This window comes from Symphalangus syndactylus, chromosome Y, assembly GCF_028878055.3.
Source record: "Symphalangus syndactylus isolate Jambi chromosome Y, NHGRI_mSymSyn1-v2.1_pri, whole genome shotgun sequence".
NCBI lineage: Eukaryota > Metazoa > Chordata > Mammalia > Primates > Hylobatidae > Symphalangus > Symphalangus syndactylus.
In genome coordinates, this window is record NC_072448.2 from 6,780,656 (window position 1) to 6,803,105 (window position 22,450).

Below are 22,450 nucleotides of genomic sequence, written 5' to 3' on the forward strand. Positions count from 1 at the left end.
TCATATAAAGCCACGAGTCCCATGACTGGGACCCACCCTAATGACCTTATCTCATCCTAATTACCTCCCAAAGGCCACATCTCCAATCAGGACATGAATTTGGGGATTAAATTGCCAACACATGGCTGGGCACCGTGCCTTGTGCTTTTAACCCCAGCACTTTCAGAGGCCGAGGCCGACGATCACCTGAGGTCAGGAGTTCAAGACCAGCCTGGCCAACATGGTGAAACCCCCATGTCTACTAAAAATACAAAACAAAAAGAAAAATTAGCAAGGAATGAAGCCCAGTGCCTGTAATCCTAAGGAAGGAGACCACCACTTCTCCTGCTGCCGTTCCCTTCCCCACACCCCTTCCTTAGTTTATAAAACAGGGAAAAAGGGACAAAGCAAAAAGCTAAAAAAAAAAAAAAAAAAAAGAGAAGTAAGATAAATAGCTGGACGTCCTTGGCACCACCACCCGGCCCTGGTGGTTAAAATAATAATATTAGCCCCTGACCTAAACTATTTGTGTTATCTGCAAATTCCAGACACTGTATGAGGAAGCACTGAAAAACTTTCTGTACTGTTATCTGATGCATGTAGCCCTCAGTCACATTCCCCACGCTTGCTCCATCTATCACGACCCTTTCATGTGAACCTCTTAGAGTCGTAAACCCTTAAAAGGCCCAGGAATTCCTTTTTCGGGGAGCTGGGCTCTTAAGACGCAAGGGTGCTGACCCTCCTGGCCGAAGAAAGCCCTTCTTTCTTTAACCCGGTGTCTGAGGAATATTTCTGTGGCTTGTCGTGCTACAATGCCAGCTACCGGGAGGCTGAGGTGCGAGAATCGCTTGAACCTGGGAGGCAGAGGTTGCAGTGAGCCTAGATCGCACCATTGCACTCCAGCCTGGGTGATAGATGACAGAGTGAGACACTATCTAAAAAAAGAAGAAAAAAAATTGCCAAACCATGAAATCCTGAGAACACATTCAACCAATAGCACCATATGAATCTGTACATACCTTGCAAACACTGTAAACCTGTCGTATCTCACCTGAGACCAACCCCCAACCACAAAGCCCAGACCTGGAATTTTCCCAGGACCAAACCCATGTAGATTTTATAACCCGAAACCTCAAAGCCTAACCCTAACCCTAATCCTAACCCCTACAGTTCAGGTTCCCCCGTCCCTGTGGCTCCACGTCAAGACAACCTGCCCCTCCGTGGGTTTGCAGGACCCTTGGTGGGGGTGGGAGCTGGGGACCACACACAGCTCTCTGAGCTTAAGCCATTTTCTTTCTTTCTTCCTTCTTTCCTGCATCCCTCCCTCCCTCCTTCCCCCCTTCCCCCTCCCGTCCCTCCTTCCTTCCCTCCCTTTTTTTTTCAGGGTCTTCTCTCTCATCCAGGCTGGAGTGCAGTGGCATGGTCACAGCGGACTGCAGCCTTGGCCGCCATAGCTCAATTGATCTTCCTGCCTCAGCCTCCAGAGTAGGTGGGACTACAGGAGTGTGCCACCGCACCCGGCTAATTTCTTAATTTTTATTTTGTAGAGATGAGGCCTCCCGATATTGTCCAGGCCTGGAAGTATTTTTTGAAATTCAAGAGGATCTAGAAGTTCTGGCGTCCTGTCAATATCCCTTTCTAAGATGAAATGTAAAATCCTCTAATCACCCCAGGATACCTTTTCCAGCTATATTACCATTTCCTTTCAGCGGACTAGAGTGGAACGTAGGCAAAGAACGGACCTATACCTGCACACAGGCACCTTTGAACTCACTGAGATCTATAAAAGAATTTTTAAAAAATTGCCAGAATGAAAAAAGTATCCTCCAGTGAGCCTCGAGGACAGCCAGGGAAGGCAGCTACTGGGCCCTGCCACTGGCCAGGAATGGGAGAGTCAGAGGTGTCCATTCTCCTATGGATGGGTCGCACATCAGAACTGAAGCACAAACCCTTTCCTGCCCCCTTGGGACCAGGCCGCCACTCCTTCCTTCCCCTCGCCTTGACCCTCCCATGCTGCCCCACCTGTCAGGATCACAAGGACCCCCAGCTCAGCAGATGGGAACCGGACCAAAAAGAGAAATAGCCCTGTCCCGTCCATAAGTACAACCCCAGACCCCCTGCTCCACCCTCCAGACCACGGGGAGACCCCATGCTCCACCCCTGAAAACCAAACCCAGATCCCCCGCTCCTCCCCTGGGGACCAACCCCAGACCCCCTGCTCCACCCTCCAGACCACAGGGAGACCCCATGCTCCACCCCTGAAACCCACACCCAGACCCCCCGCTCCTCCCCTCGGGACCAACCCCAGACCCCCTCTCCATCCTCCGGACCACAGGGAGACCCCATACTCCACCCCTGAAACCCACACCCAGATCCCCCGCTCCTCCCCTCCGGACCCCCAGACGCCCTGTTCCTGTCCTCCGGATCACACCAGACCGCTCCTTCCCTCGGCGCCAACCCCAGACCCCCGATCCTCCTGTCGGGACCCCCACGGGGCCACCTCCAGACCCTCCTCCCGATCCTCCCCTCGGGACCCTCTCGGGACCACCCCCAGACGCCCGCTCCTCCCCTCGGGATCACCCCGAGACCCGCTCACCACCATCACTCAGGCCGGGTAGTGGGGAGAGGCCTCTCAGGAGAGACCAGGCCACTCTTCCAGGAGTGAAGGGAGGAGGACAGAGTCACGGGCAGACCACAAATAACCAGGGACTGAAGAGACAGCAGGATCGGAGAGTGACGGAAAAGGTCTAAGGGTAGGAAAACTCCCTGAGGCTTTCTCCACCCGGAGTGTGGGGTAGGGAGCAACCGGAGAGTGACGGAGAGTGACGAAAGTAGACGATGCCCGACGGAGAAGAGCCAAGCGCAGCTGAAGGGCGGCGGAGAGCGACGGAAAGTGGCGAGAATTGACGGAAAGTAACGGAAACTGACGGACAGTGACGAAGATTCACGAAATTTGTCAGAGCGCAACACAGATGAGAGAAGATGCAGCAGGCCGAGCCTAATCGGAGATGACGGAAAGTGACGGAGAGGAACGAGGAGTAAAGAGGGGTGACGAAAAGAGCCGAAGCTTGTGGAGGCGAAGAACTGAGTGAGGAAAGATAGCCGAGATTAGCTGGCGGGCTGCAGCCTGGGCAGTCGCCCGAATGGGCGGGACCCCACGGAGTTACCGAGAGGATGCGAACAGCGGCAGCCGGGCAGGACGCGAGCGAGGGAGGGCGTGGAGGGCCGTGGGTCCGCCTACCCTGGGGCAGGCATGGGTGGCATCGAGGTGACCAGGGTGGGAGGTGCACCGCCGACCCCTGGCAGCCTCTGCGGGGAGCCCAAGCCCGTCGTCTCCGCCCCTTTGCAGACCTCGGCGCCCAGCCTGGCCCCTGACGCCCACCCCACGGCCCCACCCAGCGCCCAGGCCCACGAGTCCGACGAGCAGCGGAGGCTCGCGGCCCCTGGACCCCAAGCAGCACATGGCCCAGAGCATCTCCGCCCAGTGGAGGGCGGCACATGGCGGGAGGACGGGAGTCCGTGTCCACTCATGGCCGGGAGGGGAGGGCGAGTTCTGGTGGCTGGGGAGGGCTGCACATGGCAGGGGAGGGGAGAGCGAGAGTGCCGGCGAGGGAGGAGGGCAAAAGTGCGTGTCCGCTCAAGTCTCTCTTCCTCATCATACAAAGCCACCCACCCTGATGACCTTATTTAATCCTAATTACCTCCCAAAGGCCACATCTCCAATCAGGACATGAATTTGGGGATTAAATTGCCAACACATGGCTGGGCATCGTGCCTTGTGCTTTTAATCCCAGCACTTTCAGAGGCCAAGGCGGGCGATCACCTGAGGCCAGGAGTTCAAGACCAGCCTGGCCAACATGCTGAAACCCCATCTCTACTAAAAATAGAAAAAAAAAAAAAAAATTAGCAAGGAATGAAGCCCGGTGCCTGTAATTCTAAGGAAGGAGACCACCACTTCTCCTGCTGCCCTTCCCTTCCCCACATCCTTCCTTAGTTTATAAAACAGGGAAAAAGGGAGAATGCAAAAAGCTAAAAAAAAAAAAAAAAGAGAGAAGTAAGATAAATAGCTGGACGTCCTTGGCACCACCACCCGGCCCTGGTGGTTAAAATAATAATATTAGCCCCAGACGTAAACTATTTGTGTTATCTGTAAATTCCACACACTGTATGAGGAAGCACTGAAAAACTTTCTGTACTGTTATCTGATGCATGTAGCCCTCAGTCACATTCCCCACGCTTGCTCCATCTATCACGACCCTTTCATGTGAACCTCTTAGAGTCGTAAACCCTTAAAAGGCCCAGGAATTCCTTTTTCGGGGAGCTGGGCTCTTAAGACGCAAGGGTGCTGACCCTCCTGGCCGAAGAAAGCCCTTCTTTCTTTAACCCGGTGTCTGAGGAATATTTCTGTGGCTTGTCGTGCTACAATGCCAGCTACCGGGAGGCTGAGGTGCGAGAATCGCTTGAACCTGGGAGGCAGAGGTTGCAGTGAGCCGAGATCGCACCACTGCACTCCAGCCTGGGTGATAGATGACAGAGCGAGACACCATCTAAAAAAAAAAAAAGAAAAAAAATTGCCGAAACATGAAATCCGGAGAACACATTCAAGCAATAGCACCATATGAATCTGTACATACCTTGCAAACACTGTAAACCTGTCTTATCTCACCTGAGACCAACCCCCAACCACAAAGCCCAGACCTGGAATTTTCCGAGGACCAAACCCATCTAGATTCTATAACCTGAAACCTCAAAGCCTAACCCTAACCCTAATCCTAACCCCTACAGTTCAGGTCCCCCCGTCCCTGTGGCTCCACGTCAAGACAACCTGCCCCTCCGTGGGTTTGCAGGCCCCTTGGTGTGGGTGGGAGCTGGGGACCACACACAGCTCTCTGAGCTTAAGCCATTTTCTTTCTTTCTTCCTTCTTTCCTGCATCCCTCCCTCCCTCCGTCCCCCCTTCCCCCTCCCATCCCTCCTTCCTTCCCTCCCTTTTTTTTTTCAGGGTCTTCTCTCTCACCCAGGCAGGAGTGCAGTGGCATGGTCACAGCGGACTGCAGCCTTGGCCGCCATAGCTCAATTGATCTTCCTGCCTCAGCCTCCAGAGTAGGTGGGACTACAGGAGTGTGTCACCGCACCCGGCTAATTTCTTAATTTTTATTTTGTAGAGATGAGGCCTCCCGATATTGTCCAGGCCTGGAAGTATTTTTTGAAATTCAAGAGGATCTAGAAGTTCTGGCGTCCTGTCAATATCCCTTTCTGAGATGAAATATAAAATCCTCTAATCACCCCAGGATACCTTTTCCAGCTATATTACCATTTCCTTTCAGCCGACTAGAGTGGAACGTAGGCAAAGAACGGACCTATGCCTGCACACAGGCACCTTTGAACTCACTGAGATCTATAAAAGAATTTTTTTAAAATTGCCAGAATGAGGCCGGGCGCGGTGGCTCACGCTTGTAATCCCAGCACTTTGGGAGGCCGAGGCGGGCGGATCACGAGGTCAGGAGATCGAGACCAAGGTGAAACCCCGTCTCTACTAAAAATACAAAAAATTAGCCGGGCGTGGTGGCGGACGCCTGTAGTCCCAGCTACTCGGAGAGGCTGAGGCAGGAGAATGGCGTGAACCCGGGAGGCGGAGCTTGCAGTGAGCCGAGATCGCACCACTACACTCCAGCCTGGGTGAAAGAGCGAGACTCCGTCTCAAAAAAAAAAAAAAAAAAAAAAAAAAAAAAAAAATTGCCAGAATGAAAAAAGTATCCTCCAGTGAGCCTCAAGGACAGCCAGGGAAGGCAGCTTCTGGGCCCTGCCACTGGCCAGGAATGGGAGAGTCAGAGGTGTCCATTCTCCTATGGATGGGTCGCACATCAGAACTGAACCACAAACCCTTTGCTGCCCCCTTGGGACCAGGCCGCCACTCCTTCCTTCCCCTCACCTTGACCCTCCCATCCTGCCCCACCTGTCAGGATCACAAGGACCCCCAGCTCAGCAGATGGGAACCGGACCAAAAAGAGAAATAGCCCTGTCCCGTCCATAAGTACAACCTCCAGACCCCCTGCTCCACCCTCCAGACCACAGGGAGACCCCATGCTCCACCCGTGACAACCACACCCAGACCCCTGCTCCTCCCCTCAGGACCACCCCTAGACGCCGGCTCCTCCCCTCGGGATCACCCCGAGACCCGCTCACCACCATCAGTCAGGCCGGGTAGAGGGGAGAGGCCTCTCAGGAGAGACCAGGCCACTCTCCCGGGAGTGAAGGGAGGAGGACAGAGTCACGGGCAGACCAGAAATAACCAGAGACTGAAGAGACAGCAGGATCGGAGAGTGACGGAAAAGGACTAAGGGCAGGAAAAGTCCCTGAGGCTTTCTCCATGGAGTGCGGGGTAGGGAGCAGCCGGAGAGTGACGGAGAGTGACGAAAGTAGACGATGCCTGGCGGAGAAAAGCCGAGCGGAGCTAAAGGGCGGTGGAGAGTGACGGAAAGTGGCGAGAATTGACGGAAAGTGACGGAGACTAACGGATAGTGACGAAGATTCACGAAATTTATCAGAGAGCGACAAAGAGGAAAGCAAAATGGTGAGATGCAGCGGGCCAAGCCTAATCGGAGATGACGGAAAGTGACGGAGAGGAACGAGGAGTAAAGAGAGGTGACGAAAAGAGCCGAAGCTGGTGGAGGCGAAGAACTGAGTGTGCGAAGATAGCCGAGATTAGCTGGCGGGCTGCAGCCTGGGCAGTCGCCCGAATGGGCGGGACCCCACGGAGTTACCGAGAGGATGCGAACAGCGGCAGCCGGGCAGGACGCGAGCGAGGGAGGGCGTGGAGGGCCGTGGGTCTGCCTACCCTGGGGCAGGCATGGGTGGCACCGAGGTGACCCGGGTGGAAGGTGCACCGCCGCCCCCTGGCAGCCTCTGCGCGGAGCCCAAGCCCGTCTTCTCCGCCCCTCTGCAGACCTCGGCGCCCAGCCTGGCCCCTGAGGCGCACCCGCGGCCCCACCCAGCGCCCAGGCCCACGAGGCCGAGGAGCAGCGGAGGCTCGCGGCCCCTGGACCCCAAGCAGCACATGGCCCAGAGCATCCCCGCCCAGTGGAGGGCGGCACATGGCGGGAGGACGGGAGTCCGTGTCCACTCATGGCCGGGGAAGGGAGGGCGAGTTCTGGTGGCTGGGGAGGGCTGCACATGGCAGGGGAGGGGAGAGCGAGAGTGCCGGCGAGGGAGGAGAGGGCAAGAGTGCGTGTCCGCTCCAGTCTCTCTTCCTCATCATATAAAGCCACGAGTCCCATGACTGGGGACCCACCCTGATGACCTTATCTCATCCTAATTACCTCCCAAAGGCCACATCTCCAATCAGGACATGAATTTGGGGATTAAATTGCCAACACATGGCTGGGCGCCGTGCCTTTTGCTTTTAATCCCAGCACTTTCAGAGGCCGAGGCCGACGATCACCTGAGGTCAGGAGTTCAAGACCAGCCTGGCCAACATGGTGAAACCCCCATCTCTACTAAAAATACAAAAAAAAAAAAAAAAAAAATTAGCAAGGAATGAAGCCCGGTGCCTGTAATCGTAAGGAAGGAGACCATCACTTCTCCTGCTGCCCTTCCCTTCCACACACCCCTTCCTTAGTTTATAAAACGGAAAAAGGGAGAAAGCAAAAAAGCTAAAAAAAAAAAAAAAAAAAAAAATAGAAGTCAGATAAATAGCTAGACGAACATGATGCCACCACCCGGCCCTGGTGGTTAAACATAATAATAATATTAGCCCCTGACCTAAACTACTTGTGTTATGTGTAAATTCCAGACACTGTATGAGGAAGCACTGAAAAACTTTCTGTACTGTTATCTGCTGCATGTAGCCCCCAGTCACGTTCCCCACGCTTGCTCCATCTATCACGACCCTTTCAGGTGAACCCATTAGAGTCGTAAGTACTTAAAAGGGCCAGGAATTTCTTTTTCGGGGAGCTCGGTTCTTAAGAGGCAAGGGTGCCGACACTCCCGGGCGAATAAAGCCCTGACTTCTTTAACCCGGTGTCTGAGGAATTTTGTCTGCGGCTTGTCCTGCTACAATGCCAGCTACCGGGAGGCTGAGCTGCGAGAATCGCTTGAACCTGGGAGGCAGAGGTTGCAGTGAGCCGAGATCGCACCATTGCACTCCAGCCTCGGTGATAGATGACAGAGCGAGACACCATCTCAAAAAAAAAAAGAAAAGAAAAAAAATTGCAAAAACATGAAATCTGGAGAACACATTCAAGCAATAGCACCATACGAGTCTGTACACACCTTGCAAACACTTTAAACCTGCTGCATCTCACCTGAGACCAACCCCCAACCACAAAACCCAGACCTGGAATTTTCCCCGGACCAAACCCATCTATATTCTATAACCCAAAACCTCAAAGCCTAACCCTAACCCTAACCCTAACGTTAACCCTGTAAACCTGCTGTATCTCACCTGAGACCAACCCCCAACCACAAAACCCAGACCTGGAATTTTCCCAGGACCAAACCCATGTAGATTCTATAAACTGAAACCTCAAAGCCTAACCCTAATCCTAACCCCTACAGTTGAGGTCCCCCCATCCCTGTGGCTCCAGCTCAAGACAACCTGTCCCTCCGTGGGTTTGCAGGCCCCTTGCTGGGGGATGGGAGCTGGGGGCCTCACACAGCTCTCTGAGCTTAAGCCATTTCCTTCCTTCCTTCCTTCCTTCCTTCCTCCCTCCCTCCCTTACTTCTCTCCTTCCCTCCATCCCTTTTTTCTTTCAGGGTGTTGCTCTGTCACCCAGGCTGGAGTGCAGTGGCATGATCACAGCTGACTGCAGCCTCGGCCACCATAGCTCAAGTGATCTTCCCGCCTCAGCCTCCAGAGTAGGTGGGACTACAGGAGTGTGCCACCGCACCCGGCTAATTTCTTAATTTTTATTTTGTAGAGATGAGGCCTCCCGATATTGTCCAGGCTTGGAAGTATTTTTTGAAATTCAAGAGGATCTAGAAGTTCTGGCGTCCTGTCAATATCCCTTTCTGAGATGAAATGTAAAATCCTCTAATCACCCCAGGATACCTTTTCCAGCTATATTACCATTTCCTTACAGCCGACTAGAGTGGAACGTAGGCAAAGAACGGACCTATGCCTGCACACGGGCACCTTTGAACTCACTGAGATCTATAAAAGAATTTTTTAAAAATTGCCAGAATGAAAAAAGTATCCTCCAGTGAGCCTCAAGGACAGCCAGGGAAGGCAGCTACTGGGCCCTTCCACTGGCCAGGAATGGGAGAGTCAGAGGTGTCCATTCTGCTATAGATGGGTCGCACATCAGAACTGAACCACAAACCCTTTCCTGCCCCCTTGGGACCAGGCCGCCACTCCTTCCTTCCCCTCGCCTTGACCCTCCCATGCTGCCCCACCTGTCAGGATCACAAGGACCCCCAGCTCAGCAGATGGGAACCGGACCAAAAAGAGAAATAGCCCTGTCCCGCCGATAAGTACCACCCCCAGACCCCCTGCTCCACCCTCCAGACCACAGGGAGACCCCATGCTCCACCCCTGAAAACCAAACCGAGACCCCCCGCTCCTCCCCTCGGGACCAACCCCAGACCCCCTCTCCATCCTCCGGACCACAGGGAGACCCCATACTCCACCCCTGAAACCCACACCCAGACCCCTCGCTCCTCCCCTCCGGACCCCCAGACGCCCTGCTCCTGTGCTCCGGAACACACCAGACCGCTCCTTCCCTCGGCGCCACCCCCAGACCCCCGATCCTCCTGTCGGGACCCCCACGGGGCCACCTCCAGACCCTCCTCCCGATCCTCCCCTCGGGACCCTCTCGGGACCACCCCCAGACGCCCGCTCCTCCCCTCGGGATCACCCCGAGACCCGCTCACCACCATCAGTCAGGCCGGGTAGAGGGGAGAAGCCTCTCAGGAGGGACCAGGCCACTCTCCCAGGAGTGAAGGGAGGAGGACAGAGTCACGGGCAGATCAGAAATAACCAGGGACTGAAGAGACAGCAGGATCGGAGAGTGACGGAAAAGATCTAAGGGCAGGAAAAGTCCCTGAGGCTTTCTCCACCCGGAGTGCGGGGTAGGGAGCAGCCGGAGAGTGACGGAGAGTGACGAAAGTAGACGATGCCTGACGGAGAACAGCCGAGCGGAGCTGAAGGGCGGCGGAGAGTGACGGAAAGTGGCGAGAATTGACGGAAAGTGACGGGGACTGACGGACAGTGACGAAGAGTCACGAAATTTATCAGAGAGCGAAAAAGAGGAAAGCGAAATGGTGAGATGAAGCAGGCCGAGCCTGATCGGAGTTGAGGGAAAGTGACGGAGAGGAACGAGGAGTAAAGAGGGGTGACGAAAAGAGCCGAAGCTGGTGGAGGCGAAGAACCGAGTGAGGAAAGATAGCCGAGATTAGCTGGCGGGCTGCAGCCTGGGCAGTCGCCCGAATGGGCAGGACCCCACGGAGTTACCGAGAGGATGCGAACAGCGGCAGCCGGGCAGGACGCGAGCGAGGGAGGGCGTGGAGGGCCGTGGGTCCGCCTGCCCTGAGGCAGGCATGGGTGGCACCGAGGTGACCCGGGTGGGAGGTGCACCGCCGCCCCCTGGCAGCCTCTGCGCGGAGCCCAAGCCGGTCTTCTCCGCCCCTTTGCAGACCTCGGCGCCAAGCCTGGCCCCTGACGCCCACCCGCGGCCCCACCCAGCGCCCAGGCCCACGAGGCCGAGGAACGGCGGAGGCTCGCGGCCCCTGGACCCTAAGCAGCACATGGCCCACAGCATCCCCGCCCAGTGGAGGGCGGCACATGGCGGGAGGACGGGAGTCCGTGTCCACTCCTGGCCGGGAGGGGAGGGCGAGTTCTGGTGGCTGGGGAGGGCTGCACATGGCAGGGGAGGGGAGAGCGAGAGTGCCGGCGAGGGAGGAGGGGGCAAGAGTGCGTGTCCGCTCCAGTCTCTCTTCCTCATCATATAAAGCCAGGAGTCCCATGACTGGGACCCACCCTAATGACCTTATCTCATCCTAATTACCTCCCAAAGGCCACATCTCCAATCAGGACATGAATTTGGGGATTAAATTGCCAACACATGGCTGGGCACCGTGCCTTGTGCTTTTAATCCCAGCACTTTCAGAGGCCAAGGCGGGCGATCACCTGAGGCCAGGAGTTCAAGACCAGCCTGGCCAACATGGTGAAACCCCATCTCTACTAAAAATACACACAAAAAAAAAATTAGCAAGGAATAAAGCCCAGTGCCTGTAATCCTAAGGAAGGAGAACACCACTTCTCCTGCTGCCCTTCCCTTCCCCACATCCCTTCCTTAGTTTATAAAACAGGGAAAAAGGGAGAAAGCAAAAAGCTAAAAAAAAAAAAAAAAAAAAAACCCAGAAGTAAGATAAATAGCTGGACGACCTTGGCACCACCACCCGGTCCTGGAGGTTAAAATAATAATAATAATATTAGCCCCAGAAGTAAACTATTTGTGTTATCTGCAAATTCCAGACACTGTATGAGGAAGCACTGAAAAACTTTCTGTACTGTTATCTGATGCATGTAGCCCCCAGTCACATTCCCCACGCTTGTTCCATCTATCACGACCCTTTCATGTGAACCTCTTAGAGTCGTAAACCCTTAAAAGGCCCAGGAATTCCTTTTTCGGAGAGCTCGGGTCTTAAGACGCAAGGGTGCTGACCCTCCTGGCCGAAGAAAGCCCTTCTTTCTTTAACCCGGTGTCTGAGGAATATTTCTGTGGCTTGTCCTGCTACAATGCCAGCTACCAGGAGGCTGAGGTGCGAGAATCGCTTGAACCTGGGAGGCAGAGGTTGCAGTGAGCCGAGATCGCACCATTGCACTCCAGCCTGGGTGATACATGACAGAGCGAGGCACTATCTAAAAAAAGAAGAAAAAAAATTGCCAAAACATGAAATCCGGAGAACACATTCAAGCAATAGCACCATATGAATCTGTACATACCTTGCAAACACTGTAAACCTGTCGCATCTCACCTGAGACCAACCCCCAACCACAAAACCCAGACCTGGAATTTTCCCAGGACCAAACCCATCTAGATTCTATAAACTGAAACCTCAAAGCCTAACCCTAATCCTAACCCCTACAGTTGAGGTCCCCCCATCCCTGTGGCTCCAGCTCAAGACAACCTGTCCCTCCGTGGGTTTGCAGGCCCCTTGATGGGGGATGGGAGCTGGGGGCCTCACACAGCTCTCTGACCTTAAGCCATTTCCTTCCTTCCTTCTTTCCTTCCTTCCTTCCTCCCTCCCTCCCTCCCTTACTTCTCTCCTTCCCTCCATCCCTTTTTTCTTTCAGGGTGTTACTCTGTCACCCAGGCTGGAGTGCAGTGGCATGATCACAGCTGACTGCAGCCTCGGCCGCCATAGCTCAAGTGATCTTCCCGCCTCAGCCTCCAGAGTAGGTGGGACTACAGGAGTGTGCCACCGCACCCGGCTAATTTCTTAATTTTTATTTTGTAGAGATGAGGCCTCCCGATATTGTCCAGGCTTGGAAGTATTTTTTGAAATTCAAGAGGATGTAGAAATTCTGGCCTCCTGTCAATATCCCTTTCTAAGATGAAATGTAAAATCCTCTAATGACCCCAGGATGCCTTTTCCAGCTATATTACCATTTCCTTTCAGCCGACTAGAGTGGAACGTAGGCAAAGAACGGATCTATGCCTGCACACGGGCACCTTTGAACTCTCTGAGATCGATAAAGGAATTCTTTAAAAATTGCCAGAATGAAAAAAGTATCCTCCAGTGAGCCTCGAGGACAGCCAGGGAAGGCAGCTACTGGGCCCTGCCACTGGCCAGGAATGGGAGAGTCACAGGTGTCCATTCTCCTATAGATGGGTCGCACATCAGAACTGAACCACAAACCCTTTCCTGCCCCCTTGAGACCAGGCCGCCACTCCTTCCTTCCCCTCACCTTGACCCTCCCATCCTGCCCCACCTGTCAGGATCACAAGGAACCCCAGCTCAGCAGATGGGAACCGGACCAAAAAGAGAAATAGCCCTGTCCCGTCCATAAGTACAACCCCAGACCCCCTGCTCCACCCTCCAGACCACGGGGAGACCCCATGCTCCACCCCTGAAAACCAAACCGAGACCCCTGCTCCTGTCCTCAGGACCACACCAGACCGCTCCTTCCCTTGGCGCCACCCCCAGACCCCCGATCCTCCCGTCGGGACCCCCACGGGGCCACCTCCAGACCCTCCTCCCGATCCTCCCCTCGAGATCACCCCGAGACCAGCTCACCACCATCAGTCAGGCCGGGTAGTGGGGAGAGGCCTCTCAGGAGAGACCAGGCCACTCTCCCAGGAGTGAAGGGAGGAGGACAGAGTCACGGGCAGACCACAAATAACCAGGGACTGAAGAGACAGCAGGATCGGAGAGTGACGGAAAAGGTCTAAGGGCAGGAAAAGTCCCTGAGGCTTTCTCCACCCGGAGTGTGGGGTAGGGAGCACCGGAGAGTGACGAAAGTAGACGATGCCTGGCGGAGAAGAGCCGAGCGGAGGTAAAGGGCGGCGGGGAGCGACGGAAAGTGGCGAGAATTGACGGAAAGTAACGGAAACTGCGGACAGTGACGAAGATTCACGAAATTTGTCAGAGCGCGACACAGAGGAAAGGAGATGCAGCAGGCCGAGCCTCATCGGAGATGACGGAAAGTGACGGAGAGGAACGAGGAGTAAAGAGGGGTGACGAAAAGAGCCGAAGCTGGTGGAGGCGAAGAACTGAGTGAGGAAAGATAGCCGAGATTAGCTGGTGGGCTGCAGCCTGGGCAGTCGCCCGAATGGGCGGGACCCCACGGAGTTACCGAGAGGATGCGAACAGCGGCAGCCGGGCGGGACGAGAGTGAGGGAGGGCGTGGAGGGCCGTGGGTCCGCCTGCCCTGGGGCAGGCATGGGTGGCACCGAGGTGACCCGGGTGGGAGGTGCACCGCCGCCCCCTGGCAGCCTCTGCGCGGAGCCCAAGCCGGTCTTCTCCGCCCCTTAGCAGACCTGGGCGCCCAGCCTGGCCCCTGACGCGCACCCGCGGCCCCACCCAGCGCCCAGGCCCACGAGTCGCGGGCCCTGGACCCCAGGCAGCACATGGCCCAGAGCATCCCCGCCCAGTGGAGGGCGGCACATGGCGGGAGGGCGGGAGTCCGTGTCCACTCATGGCCGGGGAGGGGAGGGCGAGTTCTGGTGGCTGGGGAGACCTAGAGCATCACAGCCCAATGGAGGGCTGCACATGGCAGGGGAGGGGAGAGCGAGAGTGCCGGCAAGGGAGGAGAGGGCAAGAGTGCGTGTCCGCTCCAGTCTCTCTTCCTCATCATATAAAGCCACGAGTCCCATGACTGGGACCCACCCTAATGACCTTATCTAATCCTAATTACCTCCCAAAGACCACATCTCCAATCAAGACATGAATTTGGAGATTAAATTGCCAACACATGGCTGGGCGCCGTGCGTTGTCCTTTTAATCCCAGCACTTTCAGAGGCCGAGGCGGGCGATCACCTGAGGTCCGGAGTTCAAGACCAGCCTGGCCAACATGGTGAAACCCCATCTCTACTAAAAATACAAAAAAAAAAAAAAAAATTAGCCAGCAATGAAGCCTGGTGCCTGTAATAGTAAGTAAGGAGACCACCACTTCTTCTGCTGCCCTTCCCTTCCACACACCCCTTCCTTAGTTTATAAAACGGAAAAAGGGAGAAAGCAAAAAAGCTAAAAAAAAAATAGAAGTCAGATAAATAGCTAGACGAACATGATGCCACCACCCGGCTCTGGTGGTTAAACATGATAATAATATTAACTCCTGACCTAAACTACTTGTGTTATGTGTAAATTCCAGACACTGCATGAGGAAGCACTGAAAAACTTTCTGTACTGTTATCTGCTGCATGTAGCCCCCAGTCACGTTCCCCACGCTTGCTCCATCTATCACGACCCTTTCAGGTGAACCCATTAGAGTCGTAAGTACTTAAAAGGGCCAGGAATTTCTTTTTCGGGGAGCTCGGTTCTTAAGAGGCAAGGGTGCCGACACTCCCGGGCGAATAAAGCCCTTACTTCTTTAACCCGGTGTCTGAGGAATTTTGTCTGCGGCTTGTCCTGCTACAATGCTAGCTACCGGGAGGCTGAGGTGCGAGAATCGCTTGAACCTGGGAGGCAGAGGTTGCAGTGAGCCGAGATCGCACCATTGCACTCCAGCCTCGGTGATAGATGACAGAGCGAGACACCATCTCAAAAAAAAAAAGAAAAGAAAAAAAATTGCGAAACCATGAAATCTGGAGAACACATTCAAGCAATAGCACCATACGAGTCTGTACACACCTTGCAAACACTTTAAACCTGCTGCATCTCACCTGAGACCAACCCCCAACCACAAAACCCAGACCTGGAATTTTCCCCGGACCAAACCCATCTATATTCTATAACCCAAAACCTGAAAGCCTAACCCTAACCCTAACCCTAACGTTAACCCTGTAAACCTGCTGTATCTCACCTGAGACCAACCCCCAACCACAAAACCCAGACCTGGAATTTTCCCAGGACCAAACCCATCTAGATTCCATAAACTGAAACCTCAAAGCCTAACCCTAATCCTAACCCCTACAGTTGAGGTCCCCCCATCCCTGTGGCTCCAGCTCAAGACAACCTGTCCCTCCGTGGGTTTGCAGGCCCCTTGCTGGGGGATGGGAGCTGGGGGCCTCACACAGCTCTCTTAGCTTAAGCCATTTCCTTCCTTCCTTCCTTCCTTCCTTCCTTCCTTCCTTCCTCCCTCCCTCCCTCCCTCCCTTACTTCTCTCCTTCCCTCCATCCCTTTTTTCTTTCAGGGTGTTGCTCTGTCACCCAGGCTGGAGTGCAGTGGCATGATCACAGCTGACTGCAGCCTCGGCCGCCATAGCTCAAGTGATCTTCCCGCCTCAGCCTCCAGAGTAGGTGGGACTACAGGAGTGTGCCACCGCACCCGGCTAATTTCTTAATTTTTATTTTGTAGAGATGAGGCCTCCCGATATTGTCCAGGCCTGGAAGTATTTTTTGAAATTCAAGAGGATCTAGAAGTTCTGGCCTCCTGTCAATATCCCTTTCTAAGACGAAGTGTAAAATCCTCTAATGACCCCAGGAAACCTTTTCCAGCTATATTACCATTTCCTTTCAGCCGAGTAGAGTGGAATGTAGGCAAAGAACGGAACTATGCCGGCACAGAGGCAGCTTTCAACTCATTGAGATCTATAGAAGAATTTTTAAAAATTTGCCACAATGAACAAAAAGTATTTCCAGTGAGCCTCGAGGACAGCCAGGGAAGGCAGCTACTTGGCCCTGCCACTGGCCAGGAATGGGAGAGTCAGAGGTGTCCATTCTGCTATGGATGGGTCGCACATCAGAACTGAACCACAAACCCTTTCCTGCCCCCTTGGGACGAAGCCGCCACTCCTTCCTTCCCCTCACCTTGACCCTCCCATCCTGCCCCACCTGTCAGGATCACAAGGACCCCCAGCTCAGCAGATGGGAACCGGACCAAAAAGACAAATAGCCCTGTCCCGTCCATAAGTACCACCCCCAGACCCCCTGCTCCACCCTCCAGACCACAGGGAGACCCCATGCTCCACCCGTGACAACCACACCCAGACCCCCTGCTCCTCCCCTCCGGACCCCCAGACGCCATGCTCCTGTCCTCCGGACCACACCAGACCGCTCCTTCCCTCGGCGCCACCCGCAGACCCCCGATCCTCCTGTCGGGATCCCCACGGGGCCACCTCCAGACCCTCCCTCCGCTCCTTCCCTCGGGACGCTCTGGGGACCACCCCGAGACCCCCGCTCCTCCCCTCGGGATCACCGCGAGACCCGCTCACCACCATCAGTCAGGCCGGGTAGAGGGGAGAGGCCTCTCAGGAGAGATCAGGCCACTCTTCCAGGAGTGAAGGGAGGAGGACAGAGTCACGGGCAGACCAGAAATAACCCGGGACTGAAGAGACAGCAGGATTGGAGAGTGACGGAAAAGGTCTAAGGGCAGGAAAAGTCCCTGCGGCTTTCTCCATGCAGTGTGGGGTAGGGAGCAGCCGGAGAGTGACGAAAGTAGACGATGCCTGACGGAGAACAGCCGAGCGGAGCTGAAGGGCGGCGGAGAGTGACGGAAAGTGGCGAGAACTGACGGAAACTGACGGACAATGACGAAGATTCACGAAATTTGTCAGAGAGCGACACAGAGGAAAGGAGATGCAGCAGGCCGAGCCTAATCGGAGATGACGGAAAGTGACGGAGAGGAACGAGGATTAAAGAGGGGTGACGAAAAGAGCCGAAGCTGGTGGAGGCGAAGAACTGAGTGAGGAAAGATAGCCGAGATTAGCTGGCGGGCTGCAGCCTGGGCAGTCGCCCGAATGGGCGGGACCCCACGGAGTTACCGAGAGGATGCGAACAGCGGCAGCCGGGCAGGACGCGAGCGAGGGAGGGCGTGGACGGCCGTGGGTCCGCCTGCCCTGAGGCAGGCATCGGTGGCACCGAGGTGACCCGGGTGGGAGGTGCACCGCCGCCCCCTGGCAGCCTCTGCGGGGAGCCCAAGCCCGTCGTCTCCGCCCCTTTGCAGACCTCGGCGCCCAGCCTGGCCCCTGACGCCCACCCCACGGCCCCACCCAGCGCCCAGGCCCACGAGTCCGACGAGCAGCGGAGACTCGCGGCGCCTGGACCCCAAGCAGCACATGGCCCAGAGCATCTCCGCCCAGTGGAGGGCGGCACATGGCGGGAGGACTGGAGTCCCTGTCCACTCATGGCCGGGAGGGGAGGGCGAGTTCTGGTGGCTGGGGAGGGCTGCACATGGCAGGGGAGGGGAGAGCGAGAGTGCCGGCGAGGGAGGAGGGCAAAAGTGCGTGTCCGCTCAAGTCTCTCTTCCTCATCATACAAAGCCACCCACCCTGATGACCTTATTTAATCCTAATTACCTCCCAAAGGCCACATCTCCAATCAGGACATGAATTTGGGGATTAAATTGCCAACACATGGCTGGGCGCCGTGCCTTGTGCTTTTAATTCCAGCACTTTCAGAGGCAGAGGCGGGCGATCACCTGAGGCCAGGAGTTCAAGACCAGCCTGGCCAACATGCTGAAACCCCATCTCTACTAAAAATACAAAACAAAAAGAAAAATTAGCAAGGAATGAAGCCCAGTGCCTGTAATCCTAAGGAAGGAGACCACCACTTCTCCTCCTGCCGTTCCCTTCCCCACATCCTTCCTTAGTTTATAAAACAGGGAAAAAGGGAGAAAGCAAAAAGCTAAAAAAAAAAAAAAAAGAGAGAAGTAAGATAAATAGCTGGACGACCTTGGCACCACCACCCGGCCCTGGTGGTTAAAATAATAATATTAGCCCCAGACGTAAACTATTTGTGTTATCTGTAAATTCCCGACACTGTATGAGGAAGCACTGAAAAACTTTCTGTACTGTTATCTGATGCATGTAGCCCTCAGTCACATTCCCCACGCTTGCTCCATCTATCACGACCCTTTCATGTGAACCTCTTAGAGTCGTAAACCCTTAAAAGGCCCAGGAATTCCTTTTTCGGGGAGCTCGGGTCTTAAGACGCAAGGGTGCTGACCCTCCTGGCCGAAGAAAGCCCTTCTTTCTTTAACCCGGTGTCTGAGGAATATTTCTGTGGCTTGTCGTGCTACAATGCCAGCTACCGGGAGGCTGAGGTGCGAGAATCGCTTGAACCTGGGAGGCAGAGGTTGCAGTGAGCCGAGATCGCACCATTGCAGTCCAGCCTGGGTGATAGATGACAGAGTGAGACACTATCTAAAAAAAGAAGAAAAAAAATTGCCAAACCATGAAATCCTGAGAACACATTCAAGCAATAGCACCATATGAATCTGTACATACCTTGCAAACACTGTAAACCTGTCGCAACTCACCTGAGACCAACCCCCAACCACAAAGCCCAGACCTGGAATTTTCCCAGGACCAAACCCATTTAGATTCTATAACCCGAAACCTCAAAGCCTAACCCTAACCCTAATCCTAACCCCTACAGTTCAGGTCCCCCTGTCCCTGTGGCTCCACGTCAAGACAACCTGCCCCTCCGTGGGTTTGCCGGCCCCTTGCTGGGGGTGGGAGCTGGGGACCACACACAGCTCTCTTAGCTTAAGCCATTTTCTTTCTTTCTTCATTCTTTCCTGCATCCCTCCCTCCCTCCGTCCCCCCCTCCCCCCCTCCCCCTCCCCTCCCTCCTTCCTTCCCTCCTTTTTTTTTTTTTTTTTTTTTGAGACGGAGTCTCGCTCTGTCGCCCAGGCTGGAGTGCAGTGGCGCAATCTCGGCTCACTGCAAGCTCCGCTTCCCGGGTTCAGGCCATTCTCCTGCCTCAGCCTCTCCGAGTAGCTGGGACTACAGGCGCCCGCCACCACGCCTGGCTAATTTTTTGTATTTTTAGTGGAGACGGGGTTTCACCGTGGTCTCGATCTCCTGACCTCGTGATCCGCCCGCCTCGGCCTCCCAAAGTGCTGGGATTACAAGCGTGAGCCACCGCGCCCGGCTTCCCTCCTTTTTTTTTCAGGGTGTTGCTCTGTCACCCAGGCTGGAGTGCAGTGGCATGGTCACAGCGGACTGCAGCCTCGGCCGCCATAGCTCAAGTGATCTTCCAGTCTCAGCCTCCAGAGTAGGTGGGACTACAGGAGTGTGCCACCGCACCCGGCTAATTTCTTAATTTTTATTTTGTAGAGATGAGGCCTCCCGATATTGTCCAGGCCTGGAAGTATTTTTTGAAATTCAAGAGGATCTAGAAGTTCTGGCGTCCAGTCAATATCCCTTTCTGAGATGAAATGTAAAATCCTCTAATCACCCCAGGATACCTTTTCCAGCTATATTACCATTTCCTTTCAGCCGACTAGAGTGGAATGTAGGCAAAGAATGGAACTATGCTTGCACACAGGCAGCTTTGAACTCACTGAGATCTATAGAATAATTTTTAAAAATTTGCCAGAATGAAAAAGTATCCTCCAGTGAGCCTCAAGGACAGCCAGGGAAGGCAGCTACTGGGCCCTTCCACTGGCCAGGCATGGGAGAGTCAGAGGTGTCCATTCTCCTATGGATGGGTCGCACATCAGAACTGAACCACAAACCCTTTCCTGCCCCCTTGGGACCAGGCCGCCATTCCTTCCTTCCCCTCGCCTTGACCCTCCCATTCTGCCCCACCTGTCAGGATCGCAAGGACCCCCAGCTCAGCAGATGGGAACCGGACCAAAAAGAGAAATAGCCCTGTCCCGCCGATAAGTACCACCCCAGACCCCCTGCTCCACCCTCCAGACCACGGGGAGACCCCATGCTCCACCCCTGAAAACCAAACCGAGACCCCCCGCTCCTCCCCTCGGGACCAACCCCAGACCCCCTCTCCATCCTCCGGACCACAGGGAGACCCCATGCTCCACCCCTGAAACCCACACCCAGACCCCCCTGCTCCTCCCCTCTGGACCCCCAGACGCCCTGTTCCTGTCCTCAGGATCACACCAGACCGCTCCTTCCCTCGGCGCCACCCCCAGACCCGCGATCCTCCTGTCGGGACCCCCACGGGGCCACCTCCAGACCCTCCCCCCGCTCCTTCCCTCGGGACCCTCTCGGGGCCACCCCCAGACCCCCGCTCCTCCCCTCGGGATCACCCCGAGACCCGCTCACCACCATCAGTCAGGCCGGGTAGAGGGGAGAGGCCTCTCAGGAGAGACCAGGCCACTCTTCCAGGAGTGAAGGGAGGAGGACAGAGTCACGGGCAGACCAGAAATAACCAGGGACTGAAGAGACAGCAGGATCGGAGAGTGACGGAAAAGGTCTAAGGGTAGGAAAACTCCCTGAGGCTTTCTCCATGCAGTGTGGGGTGGGGAGCTGCCGCAGAGTGACGGAGAGTGACGAAAGTAGACGATGGCCGACGGAGAAGAGCCAAGCGCAGCTGAAGGGCGACGGAGAGGGACGGAAAGTGGCGAGAATTGACGGAAAGTAACGGAAACTGACGGACAGTGACGAAGATTCACGAAATTTGTCAGAGCGCAACACAGATGAGAGAAGATGCAGCAGGCCGAGCCTAATCGTAGATGACGGAAAGTGACGGAGAGGAACGAGGAGTAAAGAGGGGTGACGAAAAGAGCCGAAGCTGGTGGAGGCGAAGAACTGAGTGAGGAAAGATAGCCGAGATTAGCTGGCGGGCTGCAGCCTGGGCAGTCGCCCGAATGGGCGGGACCCCACGGAGTTACCGAGAGGATGCGAACAGCGGCAGCCGGGCAGGACGCGAGCGAGGGAGGGCGTGGAGGGACGTGGGTCCGCCTGCCCTGGGGCAGACATGGGTGGCACCGAGGTGACCCGGGTGGGAGGTGCACCGCCGCCCCCTGGCAGCCTCTGCAGGGAGCCGAAGCCGGTCTTCTCCGCCCCTTTGCAGACCTCGGCGCCCAGCCTGGCCCCTGACGCGCACCCCACGGCCCCACCCAGCGCCCAGGCCCACGAGTCCGACGAGCAGCGGAGGCTCGCGGCCCCTGGACCCCAAGCAGCACATGGCCCAGAGCATCTCCGCCCAGTGGAGGGCGGCACATGGCGGGAGGACGGGAGTCCGTGTCCACTCATGGCCGGGAGGGGAGGGCGAGTTCTGGTGGCTGGGGAGGGCTGCACATGGCAGGGGAGGGGAGAGCGAGAGTGCCGGCGAGGGAGGAGGGCAAAAGTGCGTGTCCGCTCAAGTCTCTCTTCCTCATCATACAAAGCCACCCACCCTGATGACCTTATTTAATCCTAATTACCTCCCAAAGGCCACATCTCCAATCAGGACATGAATTTGGGGATTAAATTGCCAACACATGGCTGGGCACCGTGCCTTGTGCTTTTAATCCCAGCACTTTCAGAGGCCGAGGCCGACGATCACCTGAGGTCAGGAGTTCAAGACCAGCCTGGCCAACATGGTGAAACCCCCATCTCTACTAAAAATACAAAACAAAAAGAAAAATTAGCAAGGAATGAAGCCCAGTGCCTGTAATCCTAAGGAAGGAGACCACCACTTCTCCTGCTGCCGTTCCCTTCCCCACACCCCTTCCTTAGTTTATAAAACCGGGAAAAAGTGAGAAAGCAAAAAGCTAAAAAAAAAAAAAAAAAAAGAGAAGTAAGATAAATAGCTGGACGTCCTTGGCACCACCACCCGGCCCTGGTGGTTAAAATAATAATATTAGCCCCAGACGTAAACTATTTGTGTTATCTGCAAATTCCAGACACTGTATGAGGAAGCACTGAAAAGCTTTCTGTACTGTTATCTGATGCATGTAGCCCTCAGTCACATTCCCCACGCTTGCTCCATCTATCACGACCCTTTCATGTGAACCTCTTACAGTCGTAAACCCTTAAAAGGCCCAGGAATTCCTTTTTCGGAGAGCTCGGGTCTTAAGACGCAAGGGTGCTGACCCTCCTGGCCGAAGAAAGCCCTTCTTTCTTTAACCCGGTGTCTGAGGAATATTTCTGTGGCTTGTCCTGCTACAATGCCAGCTACCGGGAGGCTGAGGTGCGA

At 55.2% G+C, this 22,450-nt stretch overlaps 3 long non-coding RNA genes across 3 annotated transcripts; all 3 read right to left on the reverse strand.

Annotated features, from left to right (window-relative positions):
* Positions 1-535: 535 nt before the first annotated feature.
* Positions 536-16,609, reverse strand: LOC134736082 (uncharacterized). The gene is made up of 2 exons (XR_010119781.1): positions 16,088-16,609; positions 536-914 (listed from the first exon to the last, which is right to left on the reverse strand). It is a non-coding gene; the product is annotated as an uncharacterized lncRNA (long non-coding RNA).
* Positions 4,148-6,802, reverse strand: LOC134736083 (uncharacterized). Its single transcript, XR_010119782.1, has 2 exons — positions 6,164-6,802; positions 4,148-4,526 (listed from the first exon to the last, which is right to left on the reverse strand). It is a non-coding gene; the product is annotated as an uncharacterized lncRNA (long non-coding RNA).
* On the reverse strand, positions 11,421-15,656 carry LOC134736081 (uncharacterized). The gene is made up of 2 exons (XR_010119780.1): positions 13,217-15,656; positions 11,421-11,837 (listed from the first exon to the last, which is right to left on the reverse strand). It is a non-coding gene; the product is annotated as an uncharacterized lncRNA (long non-coding RNA).
* Positions 16,610-22,450: the final 5,841 nt, after the last annotated feature.